This window comes from Pleurodeles waltl, chromosome 3_1 (genome assembly GCF_031143425.1).
Source record: "Pleurodeles waltl isolate 20211129_DDA chromosome 3_1, aPleWal1.hap1.20221129, whole genome shotgun sequence".
In the NCBI taxonomy this organism is placed as follows: Eukaryota; Metazoa; Chordata; class Amphibia; order Caudata; family Salamandridae; genus Pleurodeles; species Pleurodeles waltl.
This window is the reverse complement of record NC_090440.1, coordinates 56,200,950-56,220,232: the sequence shown is the minus strand read 5'-3', so window position 1 is coordinate 56,220,232 and position 19,283 is coordinate 56,200,950.

Sequence of the window (19,283 nt, the reverse complement as noted above, 5' to 3'; positions counted from 1 at the left end):
GGGAGCAGAAATGGCCTAAAATAAATGTGCCCCACAGGGGAGCGACCCTTGCGTAAGGCGTTGCTCCCCTTGCATGAAGTTGGTGCAAAAAAAGAAAATCCCTGGTGTCTAGTGGCCTAAGAAAAATAGGCCACTCAGAAATGGCCTAAAATAAAATTGCCCCCCAGGGGAGCGACCTTTGCCTAAGGGGTCGCTTCCCATCTGTAAAAAGAGAAATAATCCCTGGTGCCTAGTAGTTTCTGCCCCCCTTGGGGGCAGATCGGCCTAAAAAAAGTAGGCCGATCTGCCCCCAAGGGGGGCAGAAATAGCGTAAAATAAATTTACCCCCAAGGGGAGCGACCCTTGTCTAAGGGGTCGATCTCCTTTAGAGAAATTGTCAAAAAAATCCCTGGTGTCTAATGGTTTCTGCCCCCTTTGGGGGTAGAAATGGCCTAAAAATAATTTGCTCCCCATGGGAGCACCCCTTGCCTAAGTGGTCACTTCCCTCCTGTAAAAAAAAAAAAAAAGTAAACAATCCCAGGCTTCTTATGGTTTTGCCCTCCCCCGAGGGCAGATCGGCCTAATTACAGTAGGTCAATCTGCCCCCGGGGGGCAGAAAAGGCCTTAAAAAAAATTGGATACCTAAGGAGCGATCCTTGCCTAAGGGGGCGCTCCCCTTATTCATAAATATATTTTTTTAAAACTCCCTGTTGTCTATGGGGCACTTCTGCAGCCCAATCGCTTCACGATCGGGCTGCAGACATGCTTCCAGTGGCATGAAAGGAAAGGAAAGGCCCTTCCTTTCTTTTCATGCCTCTGCCTGCCCCCACCTCCCGGTCGGAGGAGAAATGCTTTGCAGTTCTCTTCTGGATCGCGCTGGAACCTCAGCTTCCAGGCGATGGGAGGTGACCTCTGATGAGGTCAGCATGCGATTTGCGTGCTGACGTCATCAGATGTCAATGGGGGGTTGGGCTCTCTGGGTGGAAGGGGAAGCTACAGCCGGGTGCGGTAGCCGGGTGCAGGACGAGCACATGGCGACCGTGCCCGAGGATGAGACCAGCTCGTACCGGGCACCTGAGGGGTTAACTAATAAAACCACAAATATCAAGAACACAAATACCATTGTTAAAAATGCTGATTTTTACTTATATTGAAAACTCACATATTGGAAACAAAAATATTGTCACCCTTAAATAAACATAGAATATACCAGAAATATTAATTCACACAATATCAACTACTAAAATATAGCAAAAATAATTACATTATCATTAATAAAAAAAACACTTTTTACATAAAACAATTATTGAAAATAAACATAAAATACTTTATAGACATGTTTAATTTAAAAATAAATACATTACACCACCAAAATCTTTATAATTCACACCAAACAAATATATAACTAATTTCATAACAATATAACCACAAAGTATATTTGCATTAACTACAAACATTTATACAACAATCTGAAAGGAAAGAAGTTACTGATGGCCTCATTATGTGGCTGGCGGTCTACCGACTGCCAAATTCGCGGTGGCTGTTTGATTGCTGCACTTCTGGTTGCCTAAGCACCAGATTAAGACCCTGGTGGTTGGACCACCAGGAGGTCACAGCAACCACTGGCATCACGGATCTCGACGGGGTGGGGCACTCAAAGTTATAGTCAGCCACAGTGGTGCCCATGGCAGCACCGCCATATTGATCACAATTTCACTTTCCATGATGGTTGCACCGCCATGTAAAGGCTGCCAGAAAGCTGGTGCTGGGGGCCAAAGGGGGGCATTGCACTTCCCACGACTATGTAGTGGACAGTGCAGGGCCCCCCTGCCAGCACCCTCAAAATGCCCACTGTCTGCTCTGCAAATTGTACGCATTCCGAGGGTGCTGGTGTGCGACAGCATTGGACTCGGCTCCCTTAATGGTCAGCCCACTGGAAACATCGTAATACGATGGGGATGAGGTGGCTGGCTTGGTAGACTCATACCCACGGCTTTGGTGGTCTGACGGTTGGAAAGTACAACAACAGAAAATATCAATTGGAAATTTACCATATTTTATTCTAATGTATGCTATGGGAGTGCCATTATAAAGGGGGATGCTATAATTCATATAAGGGAGCACAACCACCCCCAAAAGGAACAGAAACAGCAGTAGGGGATGTACTGCAGGGTGTAAGTGAGGAAAGCACTAGCTCCCAAGAACCCACAACCAAAATCCCCAAAATTATAGTTCCTAAAGTCCCCGAACAGGCCAATAACCACCTATAACAACTTTAAAACATTTAATCACACAAACTAAAGAAAAACACCAAAGATACTTCTCTTATCCAAAGAAGATTCCAAGATATAGAAATAAGTAAACATTTATTAATGGCATATAATAAGGAACCTTTTCTGTTATATGTCAAGCTAAAGAATAATAAATGACTCCTAATATTTTCTAGAGCACATAACATACTAAAACTAAGCCATTTTCAACCTAGATGATGAATGAGACCTTCAAAATGTGTCACACACCATTTACTCAGCTATACACCATACATGGTGAATATCACAACACAAACATCACTTATATATGTCAAACTACCAAATGAACAAAGCAGCACTTACTACGAACTCTTAAACCACATTTAAACATGAAACAAATAACTACTGCCCACAAAAAATAGTCATATACTTTAAACAAGCCATGATTCAAATCATTTTAAAAATGTACCCCCACCCAGCCATACAGGCCTGTTACTACCATTCCAATCAAAGCATATGGAGGCAAGTGTTGAATCTACTACAAACAGCCAATTTGCCTTTGAAGTAAAAAAATGAATGCACTAGCCTATGTCCCTGTCACAGAACTAGCTAACCACTTTACGTTAATAATATAAAGCCCTTTCTTACAACAAAACAAAGACAGACTTAGCCCTCTAATTGATTATTTTGAAGACACCTGGGTTGGCAGACTGCATCACTATAAACACAGACACTATCTCAAATTCCAGATACCATGGTAGAATGTCCATGACAGCACCATAACACAAGAAGCCAAAACAAACAACACAGTGAAAGGATGGCACAATGCCTTCCAATCCACACTAGGCAGAACCCAACCTACAGTCTATAAATTTATAGAAGCATTTAAAAAAGAGCAAAGCTATCAACAAGTATGAATGGAGCAATCCATTACTCAAATTGCACTTAAAAATGGCAAACAAACCAAAAGAATGTGTGGCATGCTACAATTTAAAGTAGAAACTCTTCATAAACAACAAAAGAGTAGGTTCCTTAGAAATAATAGCCCAAATCATATTATAAAATAAACACTAACCTACAAAACTCCCAAAAATTAAAGCATAATTGTAACCAACATTACAAATAGTTTTTTCTATAAATAATGAAGATAATTTTTTTCGAAACATTAAGGGCCTCAGTACGAGTTAGGCGGACTGACGGTAAGACATCCACGATGGCGACCGCCAAAAGACCGCCATGTAAGCGGTAATCAGTCTGCTGTACTAAGAGTTACACAGGTCACTCTGCCAAAAAACAGCCAACTTCCGAAACCGGCAGGACACTGGAGGATGGAAAAGAGGCGGTTCGCCCACCAGCACCACCAGCCTGCCAATAAGCCTCTGATCATATTACGATTCACAAATCACGAGAGCGGTTCTTCTTTGGCTGAAAACTATTGGTGGTGCAAACGGCAGCGGTCTCAAGTCACATAAGTCAGAACACCACACCACATTGGATAGTTTGAATACCCAACACCTGACACACATCCACTCACCCGACACACCTACATACTGCACTATATATACGACATCCCTACACAACCACAATCCTTTGCAACCAGAATGCCACTCACAGCCAGAGACTAGCCAAAAATTAAAGATACAGCAAAACGATAGTCATCCTTACACATTTCACTCAGCACTTATCCCACACCTGCACATCATACACAACACGCAATTTAGTGTCCCACACAATACACAACAACCATCACCCACTCACATCACAGCACCCACACCTCATCACTAACAATTTTTTACCCCATTTTTTACTACCTCACCGTCTATTCCACCACTACCATGTCCCCGCAGAAACATCCACGATTCAATGATGATGAGTTGAGGGTTATGGTGGACAAAACTGCCATACCTTTTTGGAGCACAGGTCCAGCAGACATCAATAGATAGGAAAATGGAGTTGTGGCAAAGGATATTCTACAGGGTGCATTCTGAAGGCAGTCACCCACGCATAAGGAAGAACATCAGGAAGAGGTGGAATGACCTCACAGGGAAGGTATGTTCCATGGCCACCAGGCATCATCTGACGGTCTGCAAGCCTGGTGGTGTCCCCCCTACTTTCACATCATGAGAGAAGAAGGTTTCGGAAGTCCTGCATCATGATGGTCTGACTGGAATACCTGGGAGAATGGAGTCTGGTAAGTCACTACACCATTCATGTTGTTGTGTAGCCATTTTAGTTATAGCTCCATGCACGTTATTTTAGCATACTAGGCCTGCTGCTGTGCACTTTAACCTAGATATATTTTATTCAGCTTCGATTATTATTATTACAATAGCCACTTTCACTGTCTTGTTTTATTTTCTCTCTATCTAACTGTTTGTGCCTAGGCCAACACTGTTCTCAAACAAGATATTCTTGCTCACTCTGTGCTTCTTCCAAGGCTGCAGTAAGATAGGTTGCCGGTGAACGTGGTTTAGAGTTGTGTCTCTGACATTCATAGAAAACACACATCCCTACGTAGGGACATTTTCTCAGAACATCAGCTGTTTTATTATAAAAACACGTCCCTGTCCCTTACACGTTAGAGGGAGATTCCAACCAGAGAACCATGACTGTATGCTGATTGCTGAAAGCTTTGCTACAGCTGCGTATGCAGACTTCAGGCCTTTGGCTCAGGTATGGGGGATGATGTCTTCCCAGGGGAACCTGAAGGGCAGAATTAGATCTTAACACGATGTGCTCTGAAATAGCCTAGGTAGGAATTAGTCCTACCTAGGCTATTACGCTTTACTCTCCAATTATGCTTTACTCTCCTTGTCACAATTTTAATCTTGTCATGCTGTATCGTCCTGGTTATTGCAGCCCATGCTTTGCTATCTAAGATGCAGTCGTTTTATTAAAACATTATTGAAACATATACTGCCTCTGTTTGTCATTGTGTATGTGAGACCAGTGTAATCGAGAGAAACGGATAAGACCTGAGTGACCACGGTTTCCCTGAGAAATCAAGTATGTCATGGTCTCGGCAGCCCAATCATCCCTGCCTTTGGGTAGAGATGAGGCACTGCTAGTTAGCCGGAGCAAAACCCGGAGCGACAGGCGTTGCCTGTAGTGGGCCAGACTCATTCTCCTACACCGCAGGGGATCCTGCAGCTTGAAATCCAGTAGTCTCATTAGAATAATGAGAGCCTACGCGACAATGTCACCAGAATGTTTTGTCTTGCATGCTCACAGATCACCTTTCCCCACCTCGATGACCAAACCACCCCCATGTGTTCAAATGTCTAAATACATTGCCATATGTCAAATAAACTCACCTGGAGCCACAGTGTTTGTGTATAGCATGTGAAGTACAGGGACTGACTGCACTAAAAATCCCACCAGGCACTGTTCTACTTGTAAGAAAACCTGACCAGTGTGCTACATTTTAAAATGTATTGCATGTGAAACTAGCAATCAATGTAACCCCCCCTGAATGCACCAATGCTTAACAGTCAATGGCAATGGCAGTAATGCTATGGCCCACTATCAGTACTATTACAAGCAAAACACAGCTACAGCTGTATCACCTACCAAACTAGCATTTGAGAAAACCTTCCTAACAATGTCATATACTCACCTGGGTTGGGGAACAATATGGGAACTAGATTTCTTGCAGTACATCCATACAGAGGCTCAGGTCAAATAGTAACTCCCATACTGTTTGCCAGCTGTCACCATTCTGCATTGTTCAGCTGTTAGTTGAGTCAAAGATGGCATACACCTTACTAGACACTGAGGACGAAACTGGCCCATCAGGGACACCTGGTCATCCAATACTTGTGAGCCTCATCCTGCCCATATCAACTCCTCCCAGCCCTGTTACATCCACATTACAGGCAACCATTCACTCCTAAACCTGTGTCCCAAGGACAGTGCCTTCCATTGTGTGCCCCCCAGTACAGGTACCTGTGTCTCCTGTTGTCACCCCTGACAATGATGGTCCTGCCATCAGTGGGAGTGAGTACACCGTGCCAGGGGCACAGGTATGTGGGAGTAGGGTGCGTGGGAGGGATGGTGTGGGCCAGAGGATGGGACTCCAAGGGACACAACTGGCCATTACACTATCTCCCAAGTCTTGGGAGCCTACCAACATTCCCAAGGCATGATGGGCCAGGTACTTACCATGATGGGAGAGATCAGACAGCTGCAGAGGGACAGCCACCAGGAAGCCATGCAGCAATGGCAGGCCCAAAATGCCATCCTGGCTTCCATTGCTGGGGTGCTCAGGGACATGAATACCACCTGAGTAGTTTTTGTACTCAACATCAGGCCTCTTCCACTGGCAATATAACATTAGGCCCTTCTACATATGTGTCTGCTACTGGAATGGAGGCCCTGCCTGGGGAAGGGAATGCCTCAGACACCCCACCCTCTGTAGCAGAGGAGCACCCCCCCGCAAACGTGGACATCCGCCCAGACTTCCAGGAGGGGCAGATGGCAAGATCAAACCCACTGCCGGGAAGTTAACCTTTACTTATTGGTTCCCCTTGTGTGGCACAGATACATCCTGTTGACTGTTCTGAAACCTATTTCTATGTTCCTATACTACAAGGAGACTGGACTTGTGTCTTCAAATGGTATGAGAGCTACCCTAATGATTTCATGCACTATGAGTGAACCCTTCACTGTTTTGTTTGTGTTATTTTTGTTTCTTATCACACATTTGTTTGTGCACTTGCACTCCCCAATAAATACCACTTAACCACAGGTCATGTGTTAGTGTGATTTATCAACCATATACAACTGTTATATATGACAAGTCTTGTGTCAAGGTGTTCCTCTCTAATCTAAAGAATTTGTCATGGTCTTCACACATGTACTGTATAACTAGGATACATATTACATTGACAAGGTATTATATACATGACACAAATCACTTTTATTGCACATTCCCACATATGTTTTGGGAGAATGCCAAATACCACAAAGTGACTTACTGCTGCTAACTTCAGTCTTTCAGCATAGGTGTCATACACTACCACCCCACAGACCTCTGAAGTTAGGGACATGTCAGTATTTCAGTATCCTAGGGGGCAAACAGATTGGTTCAATGTAACATCAGCTAAAGCCTTATCACATACCCATAAAATAGCTCCCAAATGAGCATACCCCAAGAAACAGACAGAGGTCAGTACTAATGTCCCCAGTCATGGAACCTTCCATTTACCATGGTCAGGTATCTGTAGGCTTGCGACTCACCTATGTTAGTCTTCAGACACATGCTCATTGGTCTGCAAAGTGGAAACACATTGACAGCTATGTACAAGTTAGTTCGCATACAACACAGACCATTATGATGTTAGAGGGTCTGGATACCACATTATGACATGTGTCAGAGACAAATGAACACACACATGGCACCATTGGCCCCACCTCCAATACGAAAAAGGTCTTTAGTGTGGAAACGGTCATTACCATCCCACTGTCCTGGCAGTCTGGCTATGGAAACACACACACCACAAATCTCATGCTAGACAGTACCTGGTTTAATCCATGTTCACTTCACATGTCAGTCTGGAAATCCCATCTGCTTGTGACACTGTCTGATATTGACAAATGAGGATGAGCCAAATAGACAATCTGCAGTCTGTAATTGACAAACATAAGGTATAGGCCACATTGATACATGTACATTGCACTGCCAAATCATATGTACAAATGTGTCTTTGATTGTACATTGTGAAAACATTAGACTATGTACATAATTCCAAGTAACAATCTGCATGCATATCTAAGTCATGGGCTTTGGAGGCTTTATAACCTATCTGAGAGTCATAATAAGAACCTTATCTGCATGTTCTTTAAATGGAGAAACATGTCACTGACATGAAACATATTTGGAACACCTATGCTATGTTCAGATCGTTATTACTCTGCTGACAATACTGTTTCATGTCCATAACTCACATTTTCACATCCTCTACACATTACATGCACATTGCTAAATGTTTGCATGAAGCCAGCAGTTAACACATTATCATTAATATGATTCTTAGTCAATGATGCACCTTTCATACGCTTAACATACAAATAAGAGCCTTAAAATGGCAGCTACCTGACCTACTATACTGGACATCAGGAAGTGACCTAATTCCGCCGGTTGATGTTGTCATGGCAGTAGGCAGTCACAACTGCGGTGGACATTGCGATGGGAACATATTGCTGCCTTTGGCGGACTTGGGCCAATGGCAATGTGACCGCCATCTCATACTTCATGTTTCACTTGCCTCCTGACACTTCTGCCAGCAAGACCTCCACGCCCTGAGCTGCTGTGTACTGCGTCTGGGGGCAATCATGTCACGTCCTACAGCTGGAAGGGCACCTGCCTTCTCGCCTGATGAGCTGGACAAGCTCGTGGAGGAGGTCCTACCCTTGTATGAACAGCTCTTTGGTGCACCAGAGAAGCAGGTAAGTGCAATGCAATACCAATGTTTGAAATGTTGAGTGTGTGATGACGATGAAATGTGGTGGAATGAGGGATTGGGATAATATGTGTGGGTAGATGGACATGTGCACATGTACTTAAATAGTTTTGAGCCATGATACACAGTAGGGAGTGTCTGATGTATGTACCCAGACCCACCAAAAAACTGTATAACATTATAATTGAAGGTGGTGTTTGAAATAGTTGTATACTTATACCATGATTAAAGACATGCTTGTTGTCTGGTCATATGTTTCCAGCCAAGACCTGGTACTGGATATGCATGTTGTATGCCTGACTCAACTTCACATATGGCCTGTCTACAGATGGTCATTCCACATAGAAGGAGATGTTGGTGGAAGTGTATGTGTGGCTACTTGCAATAACTTTTGTTTCACCCTTCTTGTTTTGGGATTGTGCATGTGGACATGACTTTCTCCTCTAGTCTGTGTCATCTACGCAGGTCAACGCCCACCAGAAAAAGGGGATCTGGTGTGCCATGAAAGTGCAGACCCTGGGGTACACAGTAGAACCCACTGTAGAACGCGGTGGGAGGACCTGAGATGCTGGGCCCGGAAGACCGCAGAGGCCCAGCTAGGGATATCCTCCCAAGGAGGAAGGGGTGCCCGTCGACCCTTGACCACCCCAGTGGCCCACATATTGGCAGTTGCCTACCTCGAGTTGGATGGGTGTTTGAGGGCAGCACAGCAGCCACAAGGGGGTATGTACTGACAACACATTTTGTTCCCTATGCCAGGTCAGTGTATGAAGTGATAGAATCTGAGTTGTGACAATGGGGTAAGTGCAAGGGGTCAAAGATCTCCAAGATTGATGTACAGTCCTCAACATTAATACACAGGTGTGCACATTCTATTGTGTATAGAGACATATTGCTCTCCTATGTTATGCCTTCTGTACAAAAGCATATGATGATGCACATGTGACTGTGCCATATGTGTACCACTATACTGCTTTATATACCCTGCTGGTTATTCGTTGCCACCTACAGACCCATACTCCCAATACCATGATGATAAGTTGTTCAGGTCTTTGCCCTCTGGCTAGTCCAATGTCCCTTGATACATGTCTATGTGCAACATAGAGTCTGAAAAGTTTAAGTCATACCTACTTTTCATGAGGTTTCTGATGAGTGACAACTTCATGTGAGGCTGTGATGTCTATCTGACATTTTACATGCCATACCTACAAAACCTAATCAGAGCTGTTAGGAGGTGAACCGATTTGGTACGTGAGGGCTGTTCATCGCCGCCTGTAATGTCTCATCTGAGTGGACATCCTACATGTTGGAAACCAGGGACGTATTGCTGGACTAAAATTGCAACACATATGTTGATATGAGAGCTTTGAATGTTATACCATGCACATGGTCTTTGGATGATGAGTGACTACACAGCTGTTTCCTTAGTCATTGTCTTGTGGGCATGCTAAATAGGCCAAAACATCTTATGAACACTTACTATCTTCACTGGTTTTGCCAACATCATGTGTACATTGTAAGGTTCTGTCATAAATAAACATAGTAATGTATCAGAAACATACTTTCTTTTGGTATTATGAATATGTTTTGAATGCTTTTAGAATGGAAACCTATTGTTTGCACTGACTACATTGTGGTGCAGGTGTGGTAGTTCACATTCACATTTGGGTGGAATGGTATGAGTAGTCAGTCATTTGGCTTGCCTCAAGGTGTATGTCTCTATCATGGTATCCTCAGATGTGGTTTGTGTCATTGACATATTCCTATACAGATGTAAGACTACTCATGTCTGAAGGGTGGTTAGTAATGTTGCCATTCAAACATTGAGCTATTGATGTTGCCACTCATCATGCTACGTTGAACTGTATTTGGCCTTCATGCACATGACTGGTGTCCATAATATTTAAGGAGTAGTTATGCTACCTGTAGTTGTCTGTGGGTAAATGCTATGTGCTGATCAGCCCCCTATGAGTGTGCACGACTTTCTTTACAGATGGAGAATGACTAGGATGAGTAGTTCAACAAAGTATTGTAGGAAAGTCCTCCTTTTTGTCCTGGTCACCCCCACACTTTTTGGACAGGTACTGGTGGTTACTGACTCTTGGCTGTGCCCTGGATACTGCTTACCAGTCCCAGGGCCAGTGCTCTGTGTAAAATGGATATGCAAATTAGGCTAATTATAATTGGCTAAGTTAACCTATCTATAAGTCCCTAGTACATGGTAGGGCATGTAGGTTTAGGGACCACAGCATAGGTAGTGCACCCATAGGTGCACTGCTGAGGTGCCCAGTGTCATTTTAAAGGCAGGCCTGCCTTGCTGGCTGCTTTTAAATTAAAGTTATATGCAAATTCGACTTTGGAATTAAACGTAGTTTCAAAGTCTTAAACTACCTTATTTTTACATATAAGTCACCCCTAAGGTGTGCACTATGTGCCCCTAGGGCTGGGTGCCCTGTAACTATAAGCAGGGACCTTATAAAAATAGTTTTATAAGCCCTGGTGAGGTAAAAACAGCCACATTTGTTTTTCCCTCATTGTAGTAAATGGCCTTCATAGGCTAGAATGGGGAGACTTTACTTTGATTTTTAAAGTCTCCTTAAATGATGGATACCAACCTACCAACTTGGTATCAAATTAATTGTTGTAATAAATCCCACAACTTCCAGTTGTTGGATTTAATATAACTTGGTCAGGTAAAGAGTTTTAAACTGTACCTGAAAAGTTGCCAATTTCAGCCCTGCATTGTTTTTGCTGCTGTGCTCTGATTGGCCAGCCTCTAGCAGCCTGGCCAGGCTGCTTTGATGAGGTGTGAAGTGGCCTGGCTTCACACAAAGGAATGTGCCTGTGGGAGGGAATCTCCCCTCAGCAGATGGTGAGGCAGGAAGGGGGAGGGCTGCCCAACTGGTCTTTAAAGGCAGAGAAGGACATTTGGAGCAACCAGCAACACCCCCACATCCTGCAACCCCAGACAACTAGGTGCCCCCTTGATTAGATTAGGAGAGGGCAGGAGAGGGGTGTGTTTATGATTTTTAGCCACACCAGTGGGTGGGCTCATTCAGATGTAACCTCCAAAAATCAGATTCAGCCATGATGGATTTTTGGAGAATGTTGCCTCTTGGGTCTGATTTTTGCCACACTTCCCAGGAAGTGGTCATCACAGGGGGAAGGACCCTGCACCTGACTGGAGAACCAGGACCCCCCTGCTTTTCACCCAGGAGCAAGGATAAAACTGGCAGACCTGCACCCACAACGCAGATCCCCATCAGATTCCAACAATGAAGAACCAAAGGAGAAGAAGGACTGCCCTGCTGGACCCCTGGCCTGCACCTGGAACCTGCACTCAGAAGGACTGCACCAGCTGCACACTTGGGCTTCACCACAAGAAGGACTCTGCCTGGCTTCAACTGTTTCAAGGAGGGACTCCCTGTTTGCTACAGGTGAAAAATTGCTAACCAGAGACCCCTGCACCAGCTCCTGAAGAAATCAACCAGCTGGCCACTGTCCAGTGGCCAAAAAGTAGTTAGCGCCAGGTGCATTCTGGGAGTTGTAGTCCACACCCCCAAGGACCATCTCAGAACTTCTGGACCCTTGGGGTGAGCTGTGGACCTCAAAAGAACCTTAAAAGGACATCTGGGAGAAGCCCCAGAAGTTTGTAGAAAGTTTGGAGAACTTTTGAAAAAAAGCTCTATAGAGGGACCGACCCGCCGCGGAAACTCTAGCCGGCTTGCCTCAACTGCGACCCGGCCTGATTTGCTGGTTCATCCCGGTAAAGAAAATCTCAGAAAAAGAGACTAAGGGGGTCATTCTGACCCTGGCGGTCATGGACCGCCAGGGCCAACGACCGCTGGAGCACCGCCAACAGGCTGGCGGTGCTCCCATGGGCATTCTGACCGCGGTGGTACAGCCGCGGTCAGAAACGGGAAGCCGGTTTCCCGCTGCCCAAGGGAATCCTCCATGGCGGCGCTGCAAGCAGCGCTGCCATGGGGATTCCGACCCCCTTACCGCCAGCCTGGCTCTGGCGGTTTTGACCGCCAGAACCTGGCTGGCGGTAACGGGTGTCGTGGGGCCCCTGGGGGCCCCTGCAGTGCCCATGTCAATGGCATGGGCACTGCAGGGGCCCCTAACAGGGCCCCACCAAGATTTTCAGTGTCTGCCAAGCAGACCCTGAAAATCGCGACGGGTGCAACTGCACCCGTCGCACCCCTTCCACTCCGCCGGCTCCATTCGGAGCCGGCATCCTCATGGAAGGGGGTTTCCCGCTGGGCTGGCGCAGCGGTATTCTGCCGGCGGGACTTTGGCGGGCGGCCTCCGCCGCCCGTCAAAGTCAGAATGACCCCCTAAGTCCGAAGGTAAAAAGTTGACCGGGACCTCCGAGTCAACGTACCCGAGGAGGGCTCCAGGGATGTCGGATCAAGATCCAGGTTTACCCCGGTCGAAGGATTTTCACCTCGTAAAAAGGACTAAGTCCGAAGGTAAAAATCTCCACAGAGGATTCCCACACCGTGTATCAGGAGAAGGGCTCCAGGAGGTCAGATTGGACTGGCAGGTTCGTCCCGCTGAAGAAAATCTTCGATAAAGAGACTTAGGGGGTCATTACAACCTCGGCGGTCTTTTAAAAAGACCGCCGAGGCTGCGGGAGCCAGAATACCGCCATTGCCAGCGGTATTCCTGGCTCCCTATTATGACTTTTCCGCTGGGCCAGCGGACGGTAACAGTGTTACCGTCCGCTGGCCCAGCGGAAAAGTCACATCAGCATTGCTGCCGGCTCGTAATAGAGCCGGCGGCAATGCTGATGTGCAGCGGGTGCAGTAGCACCCATCGCGCATTTCACTGCCCGAAATTCAGGCAGTGAAATGCGCGACGGGGCTATGCCTGGGGGCCCCTGCACTGCCCATACCAAGTGCATGGGCAGTGCAGGGGCCCCCAGGGGCACCCCAAGTCCCCTTACCGCCAGCCTTTCCATGGCGGTGTTTACCGCCACAGACAGGCTGGCGGTCGGGGACTCATAATCCCCAGGGCAGCGGTGCTTGCACCGCTGCCCTGGGGATTATGACCGCCAGGCAGTCCCTGGCGGTATAGTGGAGGGGCCGGCGGTATGGCCGTGGCTATTGCGCCACGGTCATAATAGCTGGCGGAACACCGCCAGCCTGTTGGCGGTGTTACCGGCAACTTGCCGCCAGGGTCGTAATGACCCCCTAAGTGTGAAGGTAAACTTTTAACCGAGGCCTCCCGTGGCCTGTAGCCGAGCAGGGCTCCATTGTGGTCGGCCTTAAACTTTGACTTTGCCCCGGTCGAGGTGCAAGCAGATGACCCGATTGGCGCTTTTTGTTTCTAGGCGCTAAAAACAATAATTCTTTCAAAATTAAGATCTCCGGTTCCCCTTATCTGATTTTATTGGTTTTTGTGTCATTTTAAAGATAAAAATATATCTAATTTCTGTTTTGTGATATTTGACTGCTTTACACTCTGTCTCCTAAGTTAAGCCTTGACGCTCGTTGCCAAGCTACCAACGGTTGAGCTGGGTTTAATTTACTGATACCTAACTGGACCTTAGTGGAGGTTAGTGGCCTATTGCTAAGTGTAGGTACCTACTTGCCCTTACCAATAACCCATTTTCCAACAAGTATGAATCATCCTTTCCTAAGTCACTATTGGTACATGTGTTGGTGACACGTTTAGTCTATATCATAGTCCAAATTTGGATATGCCAAATATAGTATGTGCATGTTTGCAAATTTCAGTTGTGAAGGTTGTGGAGTCTGTGACATGAAATGGTTTTGTCTTGGATGCAACATGCTGTCTTGTGTTTAGCATATGATAAGGTTCCTTTCCTGGCATGTGATATCAGGTAATATTGTAAGTATGTGGAGATTTTGTGTATGTGATATGTGGAAAATCAATGTTACCACTATTTCAAATAGCTTGGTTGTTGGTTGACTGTATTGCTGTGTATGTGTGGTAGGTGGCTTAGCTGGTGTGTGACATTGTTTATATATAGGGGTATAGATTGTATCTTCTTGTGACATGATGATGTCACTAATCTGGTTCAACCTGGGGGTGTAGTGCAACTAGATGTAATATAAATTATGTGTACAGTGTGATGTTAGTGTATGAAAAAAATGTGATGACCCAACCTCTGTTTTCCACCATCAGCATTGGCAGGTAAAGGAGACGGGGTTCAGCCGAGTGGGGAAGCTGCTCACCACGGGACCTCAAGTCATGTGACCACTGACACCGAGTATCCCAGTGGCCTGGTGGGTGAGGGGAGTGCCACGGGGGAGACAGGATCCACCTCATCATCTTTGGAACCCTCCTCCAGTGGACACTCCCTGGCGGTGGCTGACCCATCTGGGACCACCTAAGCAGCATCTCTGTCTGCCATCCCCCTTCTACCACCGCTGTCCCCATAGCTCCCCACCCAGTTGGCTGTGCCTGCTCACCCAAGAGGGTGGGCATCTCCTTTGCTGCAGGCACCTCTGCCCCAGCCCCTGTAAGCCCTGCTGCCCTCGGTGAGGAGGCTATTGACCTCCTGAGGTTGATCTCTGTGGTTCAGTTGACCACTGTGAATGCCATCCATGGACTGGCAACTCAAAACCAACAGAGTAATGCTTTCCTGGAGGGCATTCACAGTACACTGGCTGGCCTACAGAAATCCTTTCGGGCTCTGGCCTCCATACTGACAGCAGTCAGTCACCCTTTGTCAGTCACCCTTTGTCTTCTGTCCCCTCCACCTTCCTCTTTCCAATCCCAAACCCCTCTTCCCTGACCTAGCCAAAGCACACAAACAGACAGGCATGCATCAACCTCAACATCCAAGGGTAGCTCAGACAAACATAAGCACTACAGGAGACACCACCAGCATACACACAAGCAACATTCAGATGCACACACAGCAACAGTCACAACCTGCCCTGACACCCTCACCACTCCCAGCATCACAGACAGCACACCTGACAAACCTGCAGACAACACACCAACATTCACAGATCCAGCCACTACACATATCCTATCCACAGACAGCACCACACCAGACCCTCAGACATCCCCCAGTCACCACAACTGCAGACACCACAACCACTGACACTCCTACATGCATCACATCCACCATACCTGCAGTCAACACCCCAACAGACAGCCACACACCCACCATGGCATCTCTGAGCACCTCCACCCCTCAGCCTAAAACACATAAATGCCCTCACTCACCCACCCAACAGACACAAGCATACCTCCCACAAACAAGCACCCATTTCATCCACACCAGCACCTCAAACAACCACTCTCTCTCGCTCCACAAAAACCCTTTTGTTATCACCGTCACTGTGTATGTAAAAACTCTTTCCTTTCTGACTTTGTCCTTTTTCTTACTCCTCTCCCCCCATGACACCCCTAAATGTGTTGTTTCCCTCCCCAAGTCTATCCCTTCCACCTCCAAGGCCTCCCCTACCCCCCTGCAAGTACCCATGCCCCCCGCCCCACCAAGAAGTCTAACCTTCCCATGAAGACCCATCCTTCCCTCAAGCCTAAACCTAAACCCCCTCCCAAGCTAAATCCCAAATCCCCCAAAGCCTAAGCCCAAACCCCCCTCCGCCACCACCCACAGATAATCCCTAGGGGCCTTCCTGCCCCTTTGATGCCCTTATCTGTGGCGATTACATGGCACCATCATGAGCATTTGGTGCTCATTATTTGAACACTGGACTGGCCTATGGCCTTTGAATTTATTCATATTTTTCTAGGAATTATATTCAGCCCAACCAGTTGTTGGTTTCCTGGTTAGATCTTTCTAATGCATTTCCTTAACTAGGTTAGAGTTGTTCTTGGCTGCCATTGGTTGTATCTCAGTATTTGTGTGTGTGTGTGTGGTGCTTGTGCTTCCTGTATTGTATGGCCAGTATGTGTGGGTGTGTACAGCACTTTAGTCCCCCAGGGATAGGGTGTGTGTTGTGTGATGGGCATGTGTATGTAGTAGACATGTTGTTGTCATGGTATTGTGTGGTTTTTGTATTGACTTGTGTTAGAAATTGGGTTTTTGGTTGGCAGTCAGGTTACCCCGGTCCAAGTAAGGACCCTCACTCTAGTCAGGGTAAAGGAGAATCACCCTCAGTTAACCCACGCTCACCCCCTTGGTAGCTTGGCACAAGCAGGTGGGCAACTTCAGAGTCTAGGTGTAAAGTATTTGTACCAACACACACAGTAACTCAGTGAAAACACTACAAAATGACACAACACAGGTTTAGAAAAATAGGAAATATTTATCTAAACAAAACAAGACCAAAACGTAAAAAATCCAACATACACAAGTCAAGTTATTAATCTTAAAAGCAAAAGAGTCCTAAATCCTTTAGTAGACAGTAAAAACACTGTTAGGTTTGAAAAGTACCTGGGTAGCGTCAAAATAACACGCAAGGGGGAGTGTGTGTCAAAAAAGGTTCGCGATGAGTCAATTTCTCACCCAGAAGCGAGTCCGTACGTTGTTTTTCCTTCGCCGGCCGGGGCGGAGAGCATCGTTTTTCTTCTCTGCAGGAGAGAGGTGCGTCGATCCAGGCAAGCAATCGGTCCGTTTGCACCCAGCAAGGTTTGCATCGAAAACCCTGCCAAGCGGAATGAGTAAAATCGTGCGATGTGGCAACGTCATCAGCCTCCATCAGCGGGTGTTGCACGTCATTTCTCCAGCTGCGTCCATCGATCTTCCAGCCGTGATGCCAGTGGAGCATCCATTTCTGCCGCAAAGCTGTCAGCGTGTCATTTTTCAGCCCCGTCTCCGAAGGTGCGTTGATATTTTCCCCCCACTGCAGTCTGTGCGTGGATTTTCAATCTTGGTCTGCCAGCATCACCTGTCAAGGCCCCAAGAACTGGATAGGGCACCACTTGGCAGGAAAGGAGTCTCAGCAGGGATTCCATTTGCTGGCAGGAGAAGTCTTTGATGGCCCTGAGAATTCAACAACAGGAGGCAAGCTCAGAACAATCACAAGCAGGAATACACAACAAAGTTCAGTCTTTGTCCCCTTGCACAGGCAGTAGCAGCAACTGCAGGATAGCCCCACAAAGCACAGTCACAGGCAGGGCAGCACTTCTCCTCAGTTCTTCAGCTCTTCTCCAGGCAGAGCTCCCTCTTGATGTCCAGAAGTGATTTAAAGTCTGTGGTTTTGGGTGCCCTTCTTAAACCAGTTTTGGCCTTAGAAGTAGGCTTACTTCAAAGGAAAGTCTCTCTTGTTTGTGATATCCTGTCTTGCCCAGGCCAGTCCCCAGACACACACCAGGAGGTGGAGACTGCATTTTGTGAGGGCAATCACAGCCCTTTCAGGTGTAAGTGACCACTCATCCCCTCCCTCCTAGCACAGATGGCTCATCAGGATATGCAGGCTACACCCCAGCTCCCTTTGTGTCACTGTCTAATGAGAGGTGCAAACAGCCCAACTGTCAAACTGACCCAGACAGGGAATCCACAAACAGGCAGAGTCACAGAATGGTTTAAGCAAGAAAATGCCCACTTTCTAAAAGTGGCATTTTCAAACACACAATCTTAAAACCACCTTTACTAAAAGATGTATTTTTAAATTGTGAGCTCAGAGACCCCAAACTTCACATGTCTATCTGCTCCCAAAAGGAATCTATGCCTTAATCATTTTTAAAGATAGCCTCCATGTTAACCTGTGAGAGAGATAGGCTTTGCAACAGTTAAAAGCGAATTTGGCAGTATTTCACTGTCAGGACATATAAAACACATTAGTATACGTCCTACCTTAAACATACACTGCACTCCGCCCATGGGGCTACCTAGGGCCTACCTTAGGGGTGTCTTACATGTAAGAAAAGAGAAGGTTTAGGCCTAGCAAGTGGGTCACTTGCCAAGTCGAATTGGCAGTTAAAATCAGCACACACAAACACTGCAGTGGCAGGTCTGAGCCATGTTTACAGGGCTACTAATGTGGGTGGCACAACCAGTGCTGCAGGCCCACTAGTAGCATTTGATTTACAGGCCCTGGGCACCTCTAGTGCACTGTACTGGGGACTTACCAGTAAATCAAATATGCCAATCATGGAAAGCCAATTACATACACATTTTGCACAGGAGCACTTGCACTTTAGCACTGGATAGCAGTGGTAAAGTGCCCAGAGTAACAAAAAAGCAAAAACAGAGTCCAGCACACATCAACAACCTGGGAAACAGAGGCAAAAAGTTAGGGGAGACCACGCCAAGGATGAAAAGTCCAACAACTTGTGTTTGTTGCTGTGTTGTGTGGCTTTGTGTGCTTTGATTGTGTGAGTGTGCGTGTTTTGTGCATGGTATAATAGGTTCGATGTGCTGTGTGTGTGATGTGTGTGTTGAATGGTACGTTGTCTGATTGTGTAATTGTGTGTGTCCGTTCCCTGCTGGTTGTACATTGTGTTGTATGTGTGATGTGTCCCAGGGTAGTGCCTATTGTGAGTGCTTGCAAATGTGTTGTCGATGGTGCAATTGTGGCGTTGTTGTGACGTGTTGTGGTGTTGTGTGTTTTTCTGTGAGACTGGGCCTGTGCTTTGTTTCTGTGCGTAAGTGTGTGTTTTTGATGTGTATGTCTGCTGGCTGTAGTCTGTGTACTGTGTATGT